The sequence below is a fragment of the Chinchilla lanigera genome, unplaced genomic scaffold (genome assembly GCF_000276665.1).
Source record: "Chinchilla lanigera isolate Chin_1 unplaced genomic scaffold, ChiLan1.0 scaffold00017, whole genome shotgun sequence".
Classification (NCBI taxonomy): Eukaryota; Metazoa; Chordata; class Mammalia; order Rodentia; family Chinchillidae; genus Chinchilla; species Chinchilla lanigera.
In genome coordinates this window covers 27,972,106-27,994,432 of record NW_004955418.1, presented here as the reverse complement: position 1 = coordinate 27,994,432, position 22,327 = coordinate 27,972,106, and the positions used below count along the sequence as shown (strand labels likewise).

The 22,327-nt window shown below is 43.8% G+C and overlaps 1 long non-coding RNA gene across 2 annotated transcripts in view; it reads left to right on the top strand.

Annotated features, from left to right (window-relative positions):
• Window positions 1–584: 584 nt before the first annotated feature.
• Window positions 585–22,327, top strand: part of LOC102011005 — a 27,235-nt gene continuing 5,492 nt past the window's right edge. Inside the window, exons 1-2 of one of the 2 annotated variants that reach the window (XR_260588.2) lie at window positions 585–608; window positions 1,621–1,678. This is a non-coding gene — a long non-coding RNA (uncharacterized LOC102011005). Of the gene's footprint in view, window positions 609–975; window positions 1,055–1,620; window positions 1,679–22,327 lie in introns of those variants that run through there. The other variant, XR_260587.1, reaches the window with a different exon arrangement.

The following is a 22,327-nucleotide window of genomic DNA, read 5'->3' as shown; positions in this document are numbered from 1 at the left end:
TCTCTCTCTCTCTCTCTCTCTCTCTCTCTCTCTCTCTCTCTCTCTCTCTTTCTCTCTCTCCTTCTCTTTCTTCCTTTCCTCATTTTGTTTGAGACAGTTCTCACTATGTAGTGTAGGCTGGCCTGGATTCACTATACATGCTGGCCTTGAACTCGTAGCAATCATCTTACCTCAGCCTCCAGAGTGCTGAATTTACAGGCATGTGCCACCATTTCTGGCCTATGTGGTAGTTTCTTTAGGATGTGGTAACTCCTAGTTTAAACACTTGAAAACTTATTTGTTGATTATAAAATTAATGGATGTGTTTGTAGAAAATTAGAATATTACGGAACCGCACAAAGCAGATCCAACCTAATTTGTAAACGATACCCTACAACTCCTAATACTATTGCTTCCTCCCCACACCCCCAGCCCTGGTAAAAATCACTTTCCAGAAGCACAGAAAACATTATCTCTGAAGGCTTCCTTGCTGCTTGCTCCTGGTGTCCCGAGCTTAGCCCTAACTTCCTGAATGAAGCATCCACTTCCTGCCAGGCACAGGGCAGCGCTGGGTGACCCGGAAGTGAAGGGCTGCTGTAGCCCTGTGGGACATCACAGCAGGAAAGCAGGTAGGATGTGAATGAAACGATTCTCAAACATTAGTATAAGAATCATCTGAGGGGCTGCTTAAAAAGAAGTCCTGATTTCCATCACTTTTGATAGTCACAGGTGGCCTTCAATCTGAGTTTTATGTTTTTATTTATTTATTTATTTATTTACTTTGAGCCTGAGTTTTAAACTGCTACAACAAGCAGAAACGTTGAAACAACAACCAGGATTTGGAGACAGATTTATTTTATATTGCCAGACACTGACTGGGATCATTCCCAGAATATCAGGCCCTGATCTCTGGTGGTGTAGGGCTTATATGGGATAAGCAAGCGGGAAGTGCAGAGGCAGAATGGCCTGTCAGTTGGGGATTGGTTCTTACAGTATGCACCACAGCGACCAGCCGTTTCTAGGAGACAGGAGCACCTAGAACTGGAACAGGAATGTGCACAACTGAAGTACCCTGGTGTGTATAGCGGGAGCACTTTCTGTTACAAAACTATGGAGAATCAGTTTTGGCACCATTGAGGAACTAGCTAAAAGTATAGAATCTCAGGTCTAGTTTGCAGTTACTGTATCTGAAGTTATGTTTTGGTAAGTTTCTCTGGTGATTTAAGAACACTAAGAGTCTTATCATTGTTCTGGAGATAGTTACTTCCTTGTTTTTCTTTTCAAAAAATTTTTTAAAAATTAGTACTGAAGATTGAACCCAGAGAGTGCTGAGCTACATGTGCAGTACTCTAGCCTCCCTCTGCCTCCACCTCCACATTGTTTTTTTTTACTTTGAGACAGAGTCTTGCTGAGTTGCCCAGGCTGGGTTTGAACCTGCAATCCTCCTGCCTCAGCTTCGGGAGCAGCTGGCATTACAAGCCTGTGCGATCATGCTCAGTAGAGCTGACTTTAATTAAAGCAATGCACTGAGAGTCAGTAGGTTGTGCTTCCATCTGCATCTCTTTTCTACTCTCCCCTTCCTCTTTGGGGCCTTCATGTTTTAACTAACGTTGAGGATGACATTACCCGTTACTTTTCCAGGTTGAACTTGAATCAGAGTCCAAGGAAGGAGGCCCTGGCATTGTGAGATGATGGGCAGGTAAGCTGGAATGAATGTGGACAAACGTGTGGGAGCAGTTGTCAGGGACGGGGGGTGTCCTTTGCTGCTATGTTCTCCCTACCTCCCTGCTGGGGAATATAGTAGACCTTCATCAAAGTCAGATACGTGAATGTTGAGCAAGACTTGTGGCATTTTGTGATTTTTTGTGTGTGCTGCATTCAGCAAGTGAGTCAGTTTGGTAAATGAGCATTGATTCTTAGGTTCCAGCCTCCGGAGAAAACAAGCTGTGAGCATACCCAGGCCAAGCTCAGAGCTGAGAGAGTTTTAGAAGCCGATGTGCCCTTGAACATCCAGCTCACGGCTGTTGGGGGCACAGATTATCATGAGAATGTTCCGTGCAGGCTGGGAAATGGCTTAAAGGGACTAAATCTTTAAAACTGTAAAATAAAACCCTCTCAAAATGCTTTGATCTTGTTGTTTTCAGGGTGAAAATTTGCACTCGTGTTTTCGTTGCATATTTTGCTTCTTTGGGAATTTGACTGAACGCAGTCTGGGGGAGGTGTCAGCCCTGCACTTTCTTCCTTGCTGGCTTGACTCCTGTCCCCGGGCAAAAGTATGAGGTTCCTCTTGCCCAGCGATGAGATTTCCTATTATTCTCGAAGCAGCCTTCCTCCGAGGGAACCGTGGACACTACTGTGACTTATGATGCTCCAGTTGCTGGACTCACAGTTCGGTCCTCGGCCTCCCTGGATGCGGGTACACTGCTTGCTTTGGGCTCAAGCCAGGTCTGAGCCACATCTGTCTGGCTGGGGCTGGCGGGCTGTGTTCTGACTGCTGATACTCTTAGTCATCTTTTTATCTGCCTGCGTAATCTTGGGTTTGATTCGGTTCCTGCCTTTAATACTCCCATCTGGCTTCTTTCGTTCTTTTTTATTTTAAAACGTCTGTCTGGAACTTATATGATCACCTTACGACCACTTGGCTATTTCGTGTTTGTCTTCTGCGTGGACCTTTGGGTTCACGCTGATGTCTACTGTAGAACACAGAGGAAATTAGCTGCAGGGTTTTGGCAACCCTTTGCATGACTGGAGCGTAGCAAGTCATAACTTCTTCGGTCACTTTTGTTCATAGTTGTTCAAGAAGTTATGTTGGGGAACAAAGCATCTGTCCCCTGTCCCCAAATACCCATGTTCTCTGAAGGTAACATTTGCACAGGTGCTTTAATAAAGGTTAAAGTAAAGCCTACATGACTTTAACTTTTTGGGAAGCAGTTTGTGTAGTCTACGTTTTTGTTATTAAATATTATTTCTTGATCTTCATTATTTGTCTTGATACATTTATTGAGGGGGTTCAGTACAGTGATGGCAATTGTAGTATATCTTTCCTTTATTTGAGTCTAACATTAGTGGCCAGGTTTATCAACCTCAGAGCTCGCTTCAAAGCATAACATTAAGTAAAGGGGCTTGTGGAAGTGGCTGCTGTGACGAATGTGTCTTGTATGTTGACTGTGTGATGGTTACCATGTTATACACATTTGTCAAAACTCATCAGGTTGTATACACGACTTTTGCTACATGTAAATAATACCTCAATAAACACAGAGGTAAGTAAAAATCACCCCAATCTGAGGTTTTCTTACATCTTATCTTGGGTAGCTTCCAAACCACCCCAAGTTGGTTTTTCCCTGTGCTCTTCAGGGGTTATGGTCTTGACATCACCTTGCGATGCTCTGCGCAGGTGACTGGCTTTCACCTTCCGGGCAGCGTCCCTGCCAAGGTTTGTTTGCTTTGATCATAGAGAAAGCAGATGGAGCACTAGCATGAGGGGGGCCGTAGGGGACTTGCACTCCTGTGCTTCTCAGGAATTGTCAGAGGAGCAGCCACTCAGCAGCGCCCAGATACTGTGTTTGAACGTATCTTTACTCAGCACCTATGAAATTGTCCACTATTTGACAGCAAAACCCATCACCTTATTGCTTCCCTCTGGCTGTAGTTTTGAATCTATGGTTTATGATTGTCTTCCTGAATCAAATCAGTCTGGTTTTGTTCTCATCTGTCTTCCTAGATTTAAAAAAAAAAAATAATTTAATCATTTCCACCTCTTGAAAAAGTGTGTAACCTTATTTTCTCTTTGCATACATTTTATCTCCCCCAATGAGATTTTATTTTATGGTTTAAAAATTGACTAGTACATGTTGACAGTACTTGATTACATTCATCATGGGGAATGGGTACCCGCACATCACAGCTTGATTCTTTTACAGCCCCCCAGCTCTTGTCCCCTTCCCACTTGCAAAAGATCTGTCTCCTTGTTTCCTATGATCTATATTTTATTTTGCTCTTTAAATTATACTTTCGTTTTCTCTTATAAGGGAAACCATGCTATATTTAAGCATGTGTACCTCCCTAGAGTTTAAAAAAGCAAACGAAAAAATCAGTTGTACCTTTTCCTTCTCCAGAAAAAAAACTGTGCGTGACTTTTTTTATATATTTTATATATATTTATATATTTTTCCATGCACAGTTTTTCTCCCAAATGAGATCTAAAGTCCCTGAGGGTAGGTCCCAGGCATCTCACAGGCCAAGCAGAATGATGCTGCGCCAATGTTTTTCACCTTCTTCCCGGCACCTGTTCCCCTATGAGAGCGTTTATCAGGCTTCACTAAAGTGACCCCATTGTGTTGTGATTGTGTGGAATTATAATCTCATAAACAGGCATCTGACTTTCATATTCATTATAGGCTCAGCACACCACACTGAACTTGGTAAGATACTCAAAAGGTGCACTGACAAAGCAGATTTATTACTACAAGAAGTTGAAAGAACCAAATTACCCAAACACCCTTTTGTTCTGCACATGTACTTGAAATTACCTCTTCAGACTCCATAGCTTTATTTCATAATTATACTGTGTCCCATTTAAGTTGTGTTCTCTGAGTGGAATGTTACACTCACAAGCTAACACAGCCGGGTTTAATTTGGTTCAGCATTTCTCATTTTTTTCAGTGGCAATTCATTTTAAGAAAAATATTTATCCTGAAACCAGGAAAAAAATACCAAACACCTATACTCAGATATCTGCATGCCCAGAAACCATACTTACCCCTGCCCTTAGCTTTATTCACTACTGTGACACATCCTGATATTTTCCTCTGCAGTTTGTTCTATTCTGTTTTCAAAACTATAGGTTATTTGAATCCACTTTATAGATCTCATGATTTGTTACTGCAGTTGGAAAAACACCTGTTTGATCTATTGATTGATCACTGACATTATCACACACCTGTTACACACCTGTATTGAGAAGATAAAACAAGAGTTCTGAAATGCAGATTTGGACACTGGATGTGGTCAGGGGAGCAATAACCAGTGAAGAAAAGACCCAGGCCCCTGGATGGATGGAAGAGGAGTGCTCCCAGCAGGCAGATGTGAGAAGAGGGGAACCAAGGTGAGCCTTTTCCCCCCTGTATCATTAATCCAGCTTACACCCATCTTTCCAGCCAGACAAAAAGTACTTTTGGGGCAGGAACCATCATATTTACCAAGCTCTCATGCTAGCCCACTAAGGCACTGTCATTCCTGCCATTGGTGCCCTTCTCAAATTCCTGCCGTCCCTTTCCTTCAGTATAAGACCACCCTGTAGCAGCTTCTAGCCTGGGGCTCCCCACGGACCAGGTTGGAGCTGTTCTCCTGCTAAGACCACATCCTCTCCTCACTCTGCTGTCCTCCTCTGCCCATTGAGCTTCTCTTTCTCAAAGAATCACATTTCCCAGAATCTGCACCTTGGGTTGTGCTCCTAAGGCCTTGTTCCTTCATCTTAGGATGAGAAGGTTCCAAACAACTTGTGATATTGTTTAAATAGTCCCTAGGACAACTCCTGCAGCCAACCATTTATCGATGAGGACCTTTAGGCACAGAGAACTCACGTGACCCAGCATTGTCCTGAGATTTCCACTGAGCCAGTGGACTCTGTGTGTGAGCCCTGGGGACTCAGGTATCTAGGCTCAGGTCTCTGTCTGCCCTACTGGACAAGTGGGAATGCTCCTGATGGATAAGGGAAGTGACCTGTTCCCTAGTTCTGCACGTTGACTTATTTATTAGTACTACTGAAGTTATGCATGAGCTTATTTAAAAATTTGAAATGTGCAACATACTTAGAAATATTTATTAGCTCTTCGAAATGTTGTGGGTAGATAGGGGAAATTTCATCTTCTCTCTTATCAATTCAGCAAAACAGACTTTATTTTAAAGATAAAACTCACATGATGATAGATGATGATTGTCTAGTCTCAGTTTTTCACCGATGTGGCTAAGCCAAAGACATTTGATTGAAAAATCTGCCTGTGATGGGAGTTGGATTCCAATTTGCAGGAAGTCATTTGTTCACTGACAAGGTGAATAGTTTCTAAGCTATGGAGAGATGAGGAGAGCATTTGTAGTCAGTGAGTAACCATTGTTCACCCTTTGAAAAACATTATTCTGGTTTTCTATGTTTCATTTATTAGCTCTGCAGTTGATGCTGCTTGTTCTTCTGTAGCTAGATTGTGACTTACTGTGGTCAACATCAGATATTCTTATCACAGTGCAGGATTTTTAGGGTTTCTTTTTATTACCGAATTTGGAGTATTGAGCCCTGGGTTATTTCCTGCCCATAGTGGATCTAAGAAATAGACTAGCACAGTGATTAAACACACTTTAGTGCCTGACCCCGTTTCCATTTTCTAGTCGTGTAACATGAAGTAGGCTATTTAACAGAGACCTGAGCTCACTGATTGATCTTCAAAATGAGAGTAGCAATACTTTTCACTGCACAAGAGTGTGATTATAGTTCAGTAAGATAATAAAGGTAAGATGTATAATACAGGACATAACATGTAGGAAGGTCTCATGGCAAGGTGGCTACCACCCATGTTATTGTTGGTGTGCTTCTTGATGTTTATTTAATCCGCCATCATTGATTCTTTTTCTTTTGATTATAGTACCCTGATTTCCTTTTGGGAATATTGTGGGCAATTTTGATAGGATTCTTATGAGAGGTGACTTGACTTCCCCTGGCAGGGGTGGGTGTGGTCCCTAACACAGGCTTTTAGACTCTCACTCTTTGTGACTTTGATGCCTGAGAGTTAAGATGCAGGAAGGAGGCTGAACAAACAGAAGGGCTGGAGCAGCTCTGTCAAAGGGCAACACCGATGAAATAGGAGGACGAGGGTGTCTCTAGTTCACGTCCTTTCTGAGCGTACTTCTTCAGACCTCTGGGACTCTGTCCTGTCTTTGTAATAAATTAATATTTACTCAAACACATGACTCAGATTCTTGCAAGCAAAGACTACAAAATGGTACAAATATTAATTATATGGCTGTGATGAACGTCACTCTTTATGCAAGGCAAGAAAACTGGTGAGTCTGAAACGCCTTTTATTTCTTGGACCTACTATTATCCTATTATACCTGCAACAAGCATTGATGGACAACAAGTATTTTGGGAACTTTTCACTGTGCTAAGATTCCTACTTGTTCACGGATGAACCTTGTGCACAGTAACTGTTCCTGGGTGAATGGAGGAATATTCTTAGCTTGCCTGCTTGGGCTACAACATTCTTGGGATTAGAGTGATAATTTAATTCTTTTATGCCCAACAGAGCTTCTGATCTTAGAGTTAGGTGTTGGCTGTCCTTTAAGTGTATTGATCTACTACTCTTCACAGTGATTGCAAGAAGCGGATATTTCTCATTTCTATTTTAGATCAGTGAACTGATGCTTAGGTAATTTAAGAAAGCTGCTTAAGGTTATACATTTTGTAAGAGGTAGTCAGGGTTTGAACATGATTTCCAGAGTTATGTGTTTTTTGGTATGCTATGGAAGCCTCACAAATATCTCTTGTATTTCCAACCCTTTTACTTCTTATTCTTATTTACAAAATTGTCTGGCATTCTTTTCTTGTATACTTTCTAAGCATAAGTACAAAGAATGATATCGCAGGTAGTAGCATCTGGAAGCTGGTCCTGTATGTCCATGAGGGTCGCCCTTTGTGAGTCCAGCTTGGGGAGTTGTGCTCCCCACTGCTCAGCACACTGTGGCCAGGCCTGCTTCCTGCTTTCCTGAATGCCCCTAATGTGGCAACCCTTTGTTCTCTGAGGAGGGATTTGATTTTTAAAACAGCCAAAGGCATTTGGAGTGCAATCTAGTGAAGTCATTTTGGAAGGACTATTTTTAATGAAAACTGAGATTGCGACGGGTCCAGTGTGTGGCTTTGAAATGTTTGGAAGGTTGCTCGCCAGCAGGGATTTGTAAACTCTGGTGTGGCAGTGAATTCCCATACCACAACAAACTAAGGGTTTTCATTTCATCTGTGATGCATGCGCTAAGGAAAAGCCCGGACTGTGATGAGCACCCACCTCAGAGGAGTCAGGGAGAGCTTCTCTGAGTGCTGGCCACATAAGCCAAGTGTCAGGTGATGCAATTGGAGGGAAGGGCAGAGCTTCTCAGCCACCACACTCCTGACACATGAACCCAATAATTCTTCACGACTGGCGATCACCCTGTGCATTATAGATGGTAAGCAACATGTCTGGTCTCCGTCAACTAGATGCCAGGAGCGACCTCCTCCAGCTGTGACCACCGTGTAACAACCAGATGTGCTAAGGGTTCCCTGGGGCTGTGGTGAAAACTCTGCAGAAGGGAACCATCGGTGGAGGTAAAAGAGGAGTGGGAATGTTCCAGGCAGAGTGACCAGCACGTACCAGGTCCTGGCCAAGGACGAGATGATGACAACTTAGCTTCCAGGTCTTAACTGTCTTGACTTTGTGACTAGAGTCAGGCCACACTCATCCCATAAAAGCAGAGCAAAGAACAAAGGGTGGTTGGTCACCCCAAAGTTACTTTCTCTGTGAGTGAGGGCAGGGAGAGAGAACAACAGGCAACTGATACTCTAGGTTATTTCTGTCTGCACTGAAGGATGTAAGGGTTAGAGCAGAGGGAACTTTGCTATCCGATTGGCTGATGCTGGCCTGGTTAGCCACCTTGGTTGGTATCTTGGTCTCCTGGTTTCCTGAAAGTCATAACCACTTAGTTTCACCTGGTGACAGGGAACCTGGCGTGAGTGACTCCACTTTGAGTTTTAGTCTGATCCACAGAGGCTGAGTACAGGAGCCTCCTCTGAAACAGTGATGGCCTCTAATATGTATTTAATAGCCTCAATGTGGGAAGGAGGAGGGCAGGCCTTTGGAAGAACCAGTGAATACTAGTGAATTGCCGACACAGTTGCAAGGGTGGAGTACAATGGTGGAGTGGCTTGTGGCCTCTTTTAAGGAAGACCGTCACTCCTGTCTTATTTTAAAAACAGTTTTTTCTTCCTCTTCCACTTCACTCTTAGTCTTTGCCTTTATTTTCCTTCTCCTGTCGTATCTTTTTCATCCTTGTATTCTTGCTTTCTCTCGGGATCTGTAGAGGTCACTAGGTAGGGTGACAAGAAGTCTGCCAAGTCCTTCTGGATCATTCCATTAACTGTCCAGGCAAATTTCCTTGCCTCCTGCTAGACTGGCTTGTGGCTTCTCACCATAAGCCAGGCTGGTCTGAGCTAACTGAAATGAAAATTCAGGGATAAACTGGGAAAACTCTCTTGAGGGCAGGAGAGGGGCTACACTAGAGGTCATAACAGGAAGCAGAGGTCTACCCAGTCATTACAGGACACTGAGCAGCAGCACTGACCCTCAGTGACCGGATGCCAGGGGCAGTAGGGTGTTTAGTGATTTTGACACAGCAAGACAACTTGTGGGTGTTGTTGAATGGGAAAAGACCTGCCTCATCTGTGACTTTCTGTCTATAAAAGAAAGCAGAAAGGAACAGAGTAGGTAGGGTGGCTGGCATGCACACAGCATGTGGAGTTTGGGACTCATCCCTGAGCCATCCTAGGGCCTACATGGCCAGAGACTTCAGGTGGTTGTTTTTGTAGCCTTGTCAGCTGACCTCAGGGTGAGGTGCAGATATGACCATTATCTCTATGATTAGCACTGTGAAAAAGGTGAGAAAGCAATGCTGGTAGCAAACTTACCAGCACACGTACTGAAGTAATATAGATTGGACTTGAATGAGTGGCCTCTCTCAATGGAAAAAGAACACACCCTAACTCACTCTTTCTTCTCTCTCTCTTTGGGCTGGATTTTGAGCCTATCATTTCTTTCTTGTAGCTGTGGTGGGCTCCAGAGGGTGTGGGTGTCTTTGTTTGAATGCCCCTCCTTACCATCTTGTAAACTTGTGGTGGTGGTGGTGTACATTTGTTCACCTGGGACCGCCAACTCCACCATCCAGCAGACGCTGTTTGTTGGGTTATAATGGTAACTGACTTTGGAGGAAGGGGAGAAATTTGAAGAAAATGGTACAAAGGATACAAGGGGGCTGAGAAAAATTAGTTTTTTTTTTTTTAATTAGGCATAAGATGGAGTCTTGGGCTACTTTTACTTACCCTCTGTCTTAGTTGCTTTTCTCATCACTGAGACATAATACTCAACATCCACAACTTAAAGGAAGAGAGGTTTATTTAGGCTCACAATTTAGAGGTTTCAGTCCATGGTCAGCTGGTTCCAGGGCAGAACAGCATGGCAGAGGACAGCTGCTCACCTTGTAGAGCCCTGGAAGCAGAGAGAGCAAGGCAGGAGTGTGGCGGGAGATGTATCCTTCCGGTCACACCCACAGTGACCCCTCTTCCAGTAGACCCCAGCTCCTCACAGCAAGTCAGCTCTAAGCCTCCATGACCCAGTCAGCTCCTGAAGGTCCTGCTTACAATCACAACAGGCTTTCTGTATAAACCTTGACACCCACTAAGGTTTGGCTGACTTTACCTCATATCTGCATTACAGAGAGATTAGATGCGATAAGAATTTGGGTATAGTTTGTGATGATCAAAAAATACATTCCCTGGTTTTAGAATGTTTATTTATACTGAATAAGTGCCATCTTGCGAGCAGCGTGGAACTCCCAGCCTGTATTCCACATCAATGTATTCACATTTGGTTTGCTTTGCATATAGAACAATGAAGGAAGCCTGAGTCACTTCCAAGTAAGAGCAGCAAGGTTGCACTTGGGTCAGCTGAACTGTCAAATCTGTCTTCTCTGAGTCTGGAGCGCGGACCTGGGCCCATTCTCCTCCTCTGCTCAGCTCAGTTCCTTGTTTTGTCTTCACGGTGCTGGGGCCCCTGTCATACTTGGGAGAGCTCTAGCCCTGAGTGACACCCGAGCTGACTTAAGGCAAGTTGAGTTCCTTATCCAGTGCACTTTTAATTTCTCGCTGCCTGTCCACCCTCCCTCTCAAAACCTGTCCCTGTTTCTCTTTTTCTTCTATATACAACTCAAGTTACAATCTTCATCCCAGCCCCTCTAAACTCTTAGAAAATACTTGAAGCAACTCAGGTCCAGTAGACAAGGGATTGTCGAGATAGCATTATGTCGAAGGGCAGGCGATCCTGAAATCATGTTAACTTACACAGAAGCAAACAAGCACTTTGTGAGCACAGGAGATTGAGTGAGAAAGCTATGTCTGTGCAGCTGAAGGCTCTCCCGCAGGACCGGAGCAGGCTGTGTCCGGGAGAGTGTTCCTCTAAGACACACAAGAGCAAGTCAGCGGTGGTCCGTGAGTCATTCTCGGTCAGATTCATGAACGAATCCTCTAGGGTGGGTAGAATCGGGCAGGATTTCAATTTCATTCTGCAAACAGTTGTTGAGGGGGAGCTGGGTTTCTGCCTGCTCTGCCCCTTCTGGAGGACTCGCTTTTGATTTTGTGTGGCAGCAGGCTGAGGAGAGAGAAATTGTTTTGCGGAAACATTACCATTTGGAAATGCTTGACCTGAGTGGGTTCAGTTATTTTCTGAGAGTTCAGAGGGGCCGGGATGAAGGCTGTAACTTGAGTTGTATATAAAACAGAAAGAGAAACAGAGAGATGCAGTCCAAACATTTTGCCAACCTTTGCATTCGGATGTATTTTCCAACCCTGACGTAATTATGGTTTTTTTTTTTTTTCCCAGTTAGATTTTCAACCATGTATAGGGAGGAAACCTCCAGGTCTCCTTCACCAAGGGCCCCTAACCATGTAGGGCAGGGTTAAGTACCTGTTGGACTGCAGGTGAGAACGGACGGGCCGGGGGAAGCCTGTGTCCCCAAGGTGGCTCCCTGGTGCTCGGTATTTCCCGAGGAGCGCAGCTCAGGACAAGCGTCTCCCTTTCAGCTGTGAGGACCTCCTGAAAGGTGCCGGTGCCGTGACACCGAGTAACTAATTGCTCTCCCCACCAGCCTTGTTCTACAGGCAAACTGGGCCCCGGGGGACATAACAGGCCCTGAAGAGAGCCTTCCAAATGTGCTCCCACTCCCTCCCCGAGGGGGGAAAGTGACCTCCGGTGAACAAATGCTCTTTCACCTTTGCTGTTCAGAAGTTGTTAACACGGGGCCGTGACGTGACTGATTTGCTGCTTTCCTGTCTTCTGTGGAGCAACTTCTACTCTTTCTACCCTCAGAGCTGTGAGTTTTTTACACTGTTTTCCTTTGATAAGGTGGCTGACTTACCCATAAATTTGAATGCGTTGTTTAATGACCTGGTCGTTGCCGAAAAGACGTTATTCTGTGTTTTGGCAGCCTAAGTTATTAGCTAAATCTTTCCCCTGAACATGCCTCTCTAAAGCAATCTGTTTGAAAAGGCCCTTCTGGTTTGCCTTTTGTTGCTCTGGGCTGGGTTCTTGTTTGCGGTTTGGTTTGGTTGTCTCAGGCCTTGGGCCCCACCTCTGGGAGTCTGACAGCAGCGGATCGGTGACGTCCCTGTTTCCAACAAGCTTCAGAGTCTTCAAGCTAGAAGAAACACCAGAGGGGATAAAAAAACATTACCAATTTCTTTCTTAGCAATTTTTAATTTTTAAGGGGATAGAGTGAGGATTTTCTCAAAGCCTACAGTTGCAGGTTCAGCTTGAAGGAGGGACTGAGGTAGCAAAGAAGCATGATTATGGGGACAGACTTTGGGGTGAAGTGTGGGACCTTTGCAAGTTATCTATCTTGTAAAGTGGAGATGGTAGTAATAGTAATATCACATGAACATTAATTAGGATAGGTTCTCCAGCAATTCTGTATCCTCAGCAGCCCTAAAATCAGACATGGTTATTTTGTTAGTCTATCAAAATTATTTGATAACAAAACTGCCCTGGGAGATGAGAATACTTTGGTCCTTATTTACTCCATTAGCATGGATTACTTATAAGGTTTTCTGTGGAAATAGGAGGTGTTTGATGTGGAGGGCTGCCCCATGCCTCTCAGATAGGCATTGCACGAATGGTATATGCACTACCTGACATTTTCAAAGTTAGGAGATATTCTGAATGCAGGTACATCTTACCCTGAGTGTCGCAAATGAAAAGTGCAGGTATGTGCTGAGATAGAATAGCACAGTGCTGAAAGCACTTGCTGCTTGTAACCTGGGCTATGTGCTTTGGTGTTTTCTCAAAGGAGTGAAAGAAGGTAGAAACGGCTCAGGCTGTTCACTTCATGAACTGAGTGCTGGATCTGTGCTGGTGGTCAGCAGTGATAGCTCCCTTCTTTCAGGGAGCTGCAGTCATAGCTCCCTTCTTTCAGGGAGCTGCAGTCATAGTTCCCTTCTTTCAGGGAGCTGTTGGGGTGGAGCTCTATACACAGCTGAGGCCTTGCTCTGTACAGGACCTTATCAAGATATACTTAACAGGACCTCTGATCTTCTCAGCAAACACTGCCTTTGATGAGGAACAGAAGCTCAGAGACAGTAAATGACCTGCTCGAAGCTGGGAGATGACTGGGAATGGACTGAAGACCAAGTTGGTGTGGCTCCAGGGCCTGTTTTCTTCCCCCTTGAGCTTGCTATGTCTCACTGAAGCTCTCACAACTACATGTCCGTTCTCGCCCACAGTCCAGCAGGTAGTTAACCCTGCCCTGCGTGGCTGGGGACGTTGGGGAAGGGGACCCAGTTCCTTCCTTACACATGGTTTAAAATCTAACTGGGAAAATAAAAAATGGAATTAGGTCAGGGGTGGGACAGAGTAGAGGGTCTGGTAGACATGTCATGTCTTGAGGCCTCACACACAAGAAAGGCTCACTGGTGTGTGTGTGTGTGTGCACGCACGCATGTGTATGTGAGACTTCCTTGGAAGGGGACTTGGGAACAACCATGGGCAAGTCAGGCAAATAAGTGGCACATGAAAATTATGAAATGGGATGTACATAGACTATTGGAAAATTGCAAAATCAGTTTTGTGCAGCAACCGCTTATAACATTCATATGGAAGAAAATCTTGTGTATCATAAAAGTCATGGGTATTTAGTGTGTAATTGAGTACATTTTGGTAAGAATTATACACTGCCTGTCTACCACCCCAGAACACATCCTTGTCCCCTTGTGGCCAACTCTCCCGTGATGAACATCACTGTCCTGATTATTGTGCTGTGATTTAGCATTTCCAGTCCCTGAGCTTGACATGCCTGGGATCAAACAGGATTCACTGTCCCGTGTCAGGCTCCTTTTGCTTGTTATTTGTAAGATACATTCACTTTGTGTGTCTGGAGCTCATCCTTTATTATTCTGGGTGGTATTGCACTGTTTGAATATATCATAATTTATTTTTCTATTCCCCTATTGTTGGGTATTCAAGTTGCCCCCAGCTTGGAGTTTTTGAAATGAATCTGCTATAAACACTATTATCTGAACCTTTTATGGATGACATTTTTTATTTCTTGTGGGTAAATATCCAAGCTTGGAATTGCTGCATCATTAGGTAGGTATATATTGAGTTTAATGAGAAATTGCCAGTTTTTGAGCATGGTTGCATGCATTTCACACCAATTCTACTCCTGAACATTCTACTCGTTGCATATATTTCACAACTAAGTGGTGCTGATCTTTTTAATTTTAGCTCCCCCAGTTGGCATGAAATGGTGTTTTATAGTGGGCTTTTTGTATTTATTTGGGGATGGATGATGGTAAGTTTTGTTTTCAAATGGAAAATGGTTTCGTGGATTATATTTTCTGTTGTGAACTGACTGTTCAAAGCACTTGTTTCTGGGTATTGGCTCAGTGCCCTTGGTGAGGTGACCTTCGGGTTTTGGTGCCTGTGTGGTTTTGGTGCCTGCAATCAGCACCATTTGCAGTGTTTGTTGCGGGGAGGGTTTCCTCTTTCTAACATGTATCTTTGCAGTTGGCAAGAGGAAGGACAGCTGTACAAAGATGTTCACATTGCCTGTGCCCCCGGATTATTCCCTTTATAGACAACCCTCTGAAGTCATGATGAGAGTGATTCATTGTGCAAAACTTCATCTTACCCTATTTAGGATTACACTGACTTAATTAGGTGAAGTAAAAATTACTGGACCAATAAAATAAAACAAAAGCTAAAACCTGTTTTCTTTTTCCATAAAAGGAAGTTTTAGGAGTATATGGTAATTATTTTTAAAGTTCTCTTAGTTATGAAAGTAAAAAATGTTCATGTATTGTAAACTGGCAAGTATTTCTAAAGAAAGGAAGGTTGAGAATGTAGCTCAGTTGTAGAATGCTTGTCTGGTACATGCAAGGCCCTGGGTTTGATTCTTGGTACAAGCATAGAAAGTTAAAATGACTAGTTTGACCAGCTAATTTTAACAGCAAATCAAACACCCTCTAGATTTCTGACTCTCAGGATTAATTCCTACTTTACTTTTGCTTAACAAAAGATGCTGTATTTCTTTCTGAAGAGAGCAGCATGAACAGTTCAGGAGGTATCACTGGAGCTGGTTCCTGCCCCCATAGTCAAGTGACATCCTTTAGAAGGTAGGGAGGAGGAATTAGGCTCATTAATTCCCAGTATCAAATATGCTGTATTTATGTTTCTGTCTGAACTCTTAGCTGACTCATGAGGATCAGATAGAAGCTAAAGCCACAGCGAGGAAGAGGTAGCATGTGTTTCAGCCAGATCGGTCTCTCTTGAGCAGATACTTGTAGCGGTGGAACGGTTCTCCACCTGGAGTGGTGAGGTTGGGGACATGCTCAGAGAATCCTCCGCAGCCCTTGGGCTCAGTCTTCCGAGGGCCAGGTCACACCAAGTGACAGCTTTCCAACCCAGTGTGCTTTCCTAGTTTCTTTGGCAGGTCTCTACTCATCGGAATGACTTTTTAATTCAAGAGCCGTTGCCTCAGGTTATGAGGTGAATTGTGTTCCCCCAAATCCATATGTTGAAATCCTAACCCTGAGTGTCTCAGAATGTGACTGCACTTGGAACAAGCATTTTAAAACAGATAACTGAGTTAAAATGAGGTCATTGGCCGGACTCTCATCTAGTTTGCTGCTGTCTTTATAACGGGGCATCTGGACATAGATATTTTATGTCCAGAAGAAAGATCATGCAAGGCCCGAAAGAGACCTTTAAAGGAAACCAACTCTGACAATACCGTGATCGTAGACTTTGAGGCTCCATGGTTGTGACAAAATAGTATCTGTTTAAACCACTTAGCCTGTGACACTTCGTCGTGGTAGCGGTAGCAAAGCATGGCAGCCTGTCCTGCAGGAGGACGACTCCATCACCACGAACATTAAGTTCTGTTCGTTAGGGCTGATGGTCAGCAAAACAGTATCCCACACATTAAACAAAGGCTCAGGATGCGGAGGTCAATTGCTCTTTTCTCGTCTCTTTAAATCCAATTTAGTACTTTAAAAAAATCAGTCAAATAATTGTATCTTCTTGATAGTTTCAAAAAAAATACCTGTCTGAATTAGTATACGGCACTTTAATTCAGTCTAACCAAAAAATAATAGGTAGTCAGGTAAAATGTATCAGGTATGTTATTGAGCTTTTATTGTTTTTGTTTCTTTTTCTGGTACCAGGAATCGAACTCACGACCTTGTACTTGCTAGGCAGGCGCTGTGCCGCTGAGCTAAATCCCCAGGCCCTTGAGCTTTTATTGTTTGTTTGTTTTTGTCTTTTTGAGACAGGGTTTTGCTATGTACTTCAGGCTGGCCTTGAACTCACTTTGTAGCCAAGGCTGGTCTTGAACTCACAAGGATCCTCCTGCCTCAGCCACCCGAGTGCTGGGATTACAGGCGAGGGACATCATAGCCAGTTTGCTTTTGAGTTTTTAGAGCAAGAAATAAAAGTCTTCCTTCAGTAGTTTTAAAATATTTTCATTCATGGAAAAATTTACTGAACATTTGTCTGCCTCAATTTTGCCTCAAAATTCGGGATAATAATAATGCCTCCCTCAGGAAAACTTTGAGCGAGCAAATAAGATTTTTGCTTGGAATCATGTTGGCACATGACTTTTTTAGGTTAAATGCTTTGGTAATGTACTGTTTTTTTTTTCCTACTGGGAATTGAATTCAGGACCTTGTGCTTGCCAGGCAGGCACTGTGCCACTGAGCTATCTTCCTGGCTCCAGGTTAAATGCTTTGGAAGCACGCTGATTTTTCTAAAGGTTGAGCAGATCACGAAGAAATCTATGCATAACATAATTTTAAAAAATATTTATTTATTTATTTATTTTTTGAGACAGGGTCTCCCTATGTAGTAGAAGTTGGCCTTGAACTCATGGTGATCCTCCTGCCTCAGCCTGCCGAGTGCTGGGATTACAGACGTGTGTCACCACGCCCAGGTGACATACAGGAGAGCAGTTGCAGTCTCATTGCTCTCCATCTGGAGGAAGGGCAGAGGACACTCCTAGGCACTGGCTTCTGGTCCCCCTGCCTCTGCCCTCTGAACTTTGTGTCCTGCAGTCTCCAGTTGATTGATGTGGAGTTGAGGAAGAGCGTTCTTCCGGAGGTCCATAAAACCTTGTGGTTCCCAGTTCTGTGACACATGAGGAAGCAAGCCTGGCCGGGAAGTCAAGGCCTCCTTCAGGGAGTGTTAGATTTGGTGGCCTTTTTCAGGAGCACCCGGTATCTGCAGAGCACCCTGCTTAAACATCGACTTCAGCAAGCACAGCATCCATCCCACACCCAGCAGAAGGAGGATTGGATAGGTATCCAAGGAAGGAGGCCGGGAGGGCAGGATGCGGGGTGGGAGGGTGCGAGGCTTGGAGAGGAGATACTTGCAAGGATCCTGGAAGGAGATGGAAGCGGTAGGAAGGAGGCACATGCTGCTTGCAACATTGCTTAGTTTCTTGGGGAGCTCGGTTGTCACAGGGGACAGAAATCAAACATGCCACTGTCCCAGTTTTTCATGGGGCAGTGATACCCCGAGGCACTGCTGGTGATAAAAGTTACCCTCTTTACCCTCCTCTTATTTTGGTTTAACCTGCCTTCTTGTATCTGTGCCTCCTGAACAAGGTTAAGCTTCCTAGCAGCTTAGTAACCCCAGCCCCTCCATTGCTTATGCCGTGGGTGCTTCACAAATACTCCCTACCCTAGACTGTCAACCCCACCGTGGAGGCTGCATTTATACTGAGGACCCCTGTGTCCTGGGCCTGTGTGAGGAGCAGAAATTCACTGGGGCGAGTGTCATTTCCCCTCTTATTTCAACTGTGGCTTTCTCGCCTAAGGAAAGACAATTTATCTGGGCTGATCTCACCATTGTTGACAAATGATGCAAGTTTGGTTTTCTCTGGATTCTGCACAGTGCCGGTACACTCATGACTTTATATGGATGTAGCTCGAGGGCTTGAATAGCGTGTCTTATTTCTCATTCCTGTGGTGAGTAGAAATAGAAAAGCAAAGTCTCACTTACTTCTGTAATCTATTGTGGGATTTTGATGATTTGTTTCAAATGAAGCTGCTTTTTTCACAATTGTAAAACAACTGCCAAACCTCATTTCAATGTATCAGATGCACGAGTTAAGATGACGAAAACTGCTCATGTGTCTCTTACCTGCAAACCTGTGTCAATGAGCATTAAAAAGTACCAGAGGGAAACCCGAGTTTAGAGACACTTGTAGTTATTTGCGGTGCCTTTTTCTTTTTCTGAGACTGGAATCTGACGGTTTAGTGCTTGCTGTAGAAGGGTTTACTCGGCTTTGTGCTCCAGGGTGAGGGTCTGAGTGATGAATCTAAGTGTAAAATGCATAATTCATGGCATGCAGATTTGATGTTGAGGGAGAACAACTATAATCAAATAACTAAAACCTGGGATCTGCTGTCCTGGGTAGAATGCACCTCTTTTCACTGATTTGTGAAGTTCTCAGTCTGTCCCACCATTTTGTGTTTGGGACAGGCTCTCTCAATCAGCGGGAGTACCTGGGAAAGCTGTTAGAAGGACAGTTCCAACCCTGTGACTTCCTAATCAGGTGACAAAGGCCAAGGCATCGAACCCCTCTCTTTGACTTTCATTTTTTTTTTTTTTTTTTTTGGTTTTTCTCTGGTATCAGGAACTGAACTCACGACCTTGTGCTTGCCAGGCAGACGCTTTGCCGCTGAGCTAAATCCCCAGCCCCCTTGACTTTCATTTGTAAAGTGAGCTATCCTAATCTACCTCCTGCAGTTTGAAGTGATTGACCAAATAAGGTAATATGGGTAAACTATACTGTAAAGATTGTGCAAATAGGGCTGGGAATATAGCTCAATGGCACAGCACCTGCCTGGCAAGATTGTGCAAATACATTACTAACTATATCATGTAATTTTTTTCTTTCTTTGTTATTTTTTTACATATAGTCCTTTTTAATTACTTACAGTCCTATTTTCACAAGCAAGTTATATGCATCTCAATGTTTTAAAAAGTGACCCTTCTTTTTCTTAAATTAAAAAGTAATTTATCATAGTAAAAGACCCATTGATGTTATTCCTCCTTTCATATACTTATCCCTTCATTCCTGCCACTTTCTGAAGCAGTTCTGGAAGTCCTCTTTCCTGATTGTCTTTAGCTGCACTGTCATGGCTGCTTCAATGTTCTGAATCAATTCAAACATTTCCCTTTCATGATCATTTAGACTTCGGGGAGGAGCCAAAAGTCAAAAATGGCCATTCTTACTAGCGAAAGTTCAATTAGAGGGGTAGAACCATGGGAGATACAAATATGTGAGGTTTGTTGTCACAGGCATTGGACTTCAACTACTGCAGGGGCTGGTTAAGAAATGGTCCTTGTGTCCAGCACTAAAGCACAAAATCTAGAAAGTAGGCATTCTAGAAGGGAAGGTGGATATATGAGGTATGATTTGAAAACACAGTGGCTGTTTAAATGACAAAAGCCCCTCTATTATAGTAAAAGACACATTGACTGTAATTCCCCCAGAATATTCTACCTTACTCCAAACACACTTATCCCTTTGTTCCTGCCACTTTCTGAAGCAGTTCTGGATGTCCTCTCTCATGAGTATCTTCAGTTGCACTGTCCTGGCTGCCTTAAGGTCCTAAATGAACTCAACACATTTCCCTTTCCTGGTTATTGTGACTTTGGGAAAGAGCCACAAGTCACACAGTGCCAGATCTGGTGAATAAGGTGGATGAGGACACATCACATTTTTGTGAGCCTGCCTGTCGGTTGGATGGCACTCAGCAGCATTCACCATATTTTTGGTCACACCTCATAAAGACAGATTCTCTTCATCAACCTGTGAAACCGGCACCTCACTATCGGTGAACAAACCACCGTTGAGGGGTTCAGGAAACAGGTATGCTCCCTACCCAAAACAGCAAGACAAAGTTTTAAATGCATGCATAAAGATGAAGAAGTAAGGAACGCATTTCATCCCAAAAGAAAGAAAACTGTGGAGTTAATGGGTATTTCTCCACAGGCAGTGGAAGTACTAAAACCTCTACTATTGTTCCATTTAGTTTTATCACCAGAAACCTCTGTAGATATTTGTCTTCAATATCACACGCCATGTATGGCGCGTCTGGGGTTTTATTTTACTCTACTTTCAATGGCTTCTACTCTGCTCTTTTGCTTTCTTCTTGGGGCAGAAGAGTGTCTTCCCTCATTTGTGATTTTTAGGAGACTTCTCCCCTCCATGTTCTCTCTTGAGCCAGCACCCACCTCCTCTCCACCCTGCCCCAGCTGTATCTAGTCTCTTACTTTGCACTTTGGGCCAACAGTTTTTTGAATATCTGCTTTGACTTTCCTGGAGAAAGAATACAGTCTTCTTAATACCTGTGGGAGAACAGAAAAGGAGGGATAAGCGTAGGGACAACCAGATTGATATCTCAAGCTGTGTCCTGTAGATAACTTGGACCTCCTTGTGCCTGGCTGACATAAAGACAATAGCTGTGAATGCAAATAGTATAGCATTCCTAGCTTCTTGGACAAGTTCAGCTCATGACAGGATGTGTGTGTTCCAGAAAATTTACTTGCTTGAAGAAAATAGGGAGTAGGAATCTGTTTATGGCAAAGGCAATATACAGGCTTGGTGTTCTTATTTAATATTAAAGGCAAGTTCCAGAGTTTGGTGAAGCTGATATGAGACATGCTGAGGGGTCTGGCTGGTGGTCCATGTGTGGCCCTACTTCAGTCTGACTGAAACACATTTTGAGAAATATGTTCTCCAACTTACAGGTTCCTGAGAGCTTCTTGTATAGTCTTTGGTGTCAGATGATTGCTTGAATAGATACGCAACTTTAAGAGAATGCCCACTCCTAAACCAATACCCTAGGACAAGGTGACTTCTAGAAAAATGAGAAAAATGAGACAGTCTAGGAGTGGGGCAAGAAGGGTGTGCTTTCCTTCTAGGGCCAGTGGACCTAACTCAGGGGTGGGATAGTGGAGGTGGAGACAGGAATTGGGTCAGTAAAGACCTCTTGGGTTTTGCGTGGGCCTATGGACTCTTAAATAGCAAGTGATAGCAAGGATTGTTAAGTTACTCTCTGTTATTCTTATGTTACCCACTAATCACCAAGAAGGTGATTGCTGGAGGTCACCAGCTGATCTCTTGGAACTGGGGAGTCTGAGAAGGACTAACAAAAGTGTGGCATTTTCCCTCCCTGGAGGAAACAGGGCTACTAGCAGTTGGGCCCTTGAGAAGAAGCTCAGTCCATGGAGGAGCCCAGCATTAGGATGTGGTGAGCAAGGGCAGCCACATGTCAGGATGACAAGGAGGCTTCAGTGGGAGAGTGGGGACTTTTACTGGGGTAGAAATTAGTGAACATTCCTGGAAACTGCTAGGAAGACCAAGGCCTGGATTCCAGGAATTAGTATAATGGGAATTTATGTCACAAAGACTTGGGAATAAGGAAAGAAATGAAACTTTGCCTCCTAGTTTTGGCTGGTGAAGGTCACAAGGTTACTTTTACCTCTTGATGTAGTGTCTTCTCCTGAACATCTTTGGTCTTCCCTTGGGAAGGAGGCATAGGGAGTGTGTTCCTGTGTATTTCATCTGCACAGAAAGAAGGAAAGAAAAGAGATTTTAAAGAGGAAGGAAGTGTGGGAGAGGTGAGTGCTTTCAGGGGCCTAGTCCCTGCCCCCTAGAAGACTTCAACACCTGGCTCTCTTTGGTTGTAATATATTGAAGACTCATTGATTCACATCAGAGTTTAAGGTGGTTGATGTTAGTCCTTGTGGCCACACCACCCAGGTCTCTCTTCTGCCACTACTCTCTGCCCCTCTAGCTCTTCATCTACTTCTACATGCACAGCTTATTTCACTCACTTTATCTTCTCCCAAGTAGGGCTCTGCACACATCTGGCACTGTGGACACCACCTTAAAGACTGGTGAAGGTGAAGTCATGATGATGCATTGTTGCCTCCAAAACTCAAAGCACAAAGAACTCACCAAACAAAATGAGTAATCTTGAATTAGAAGT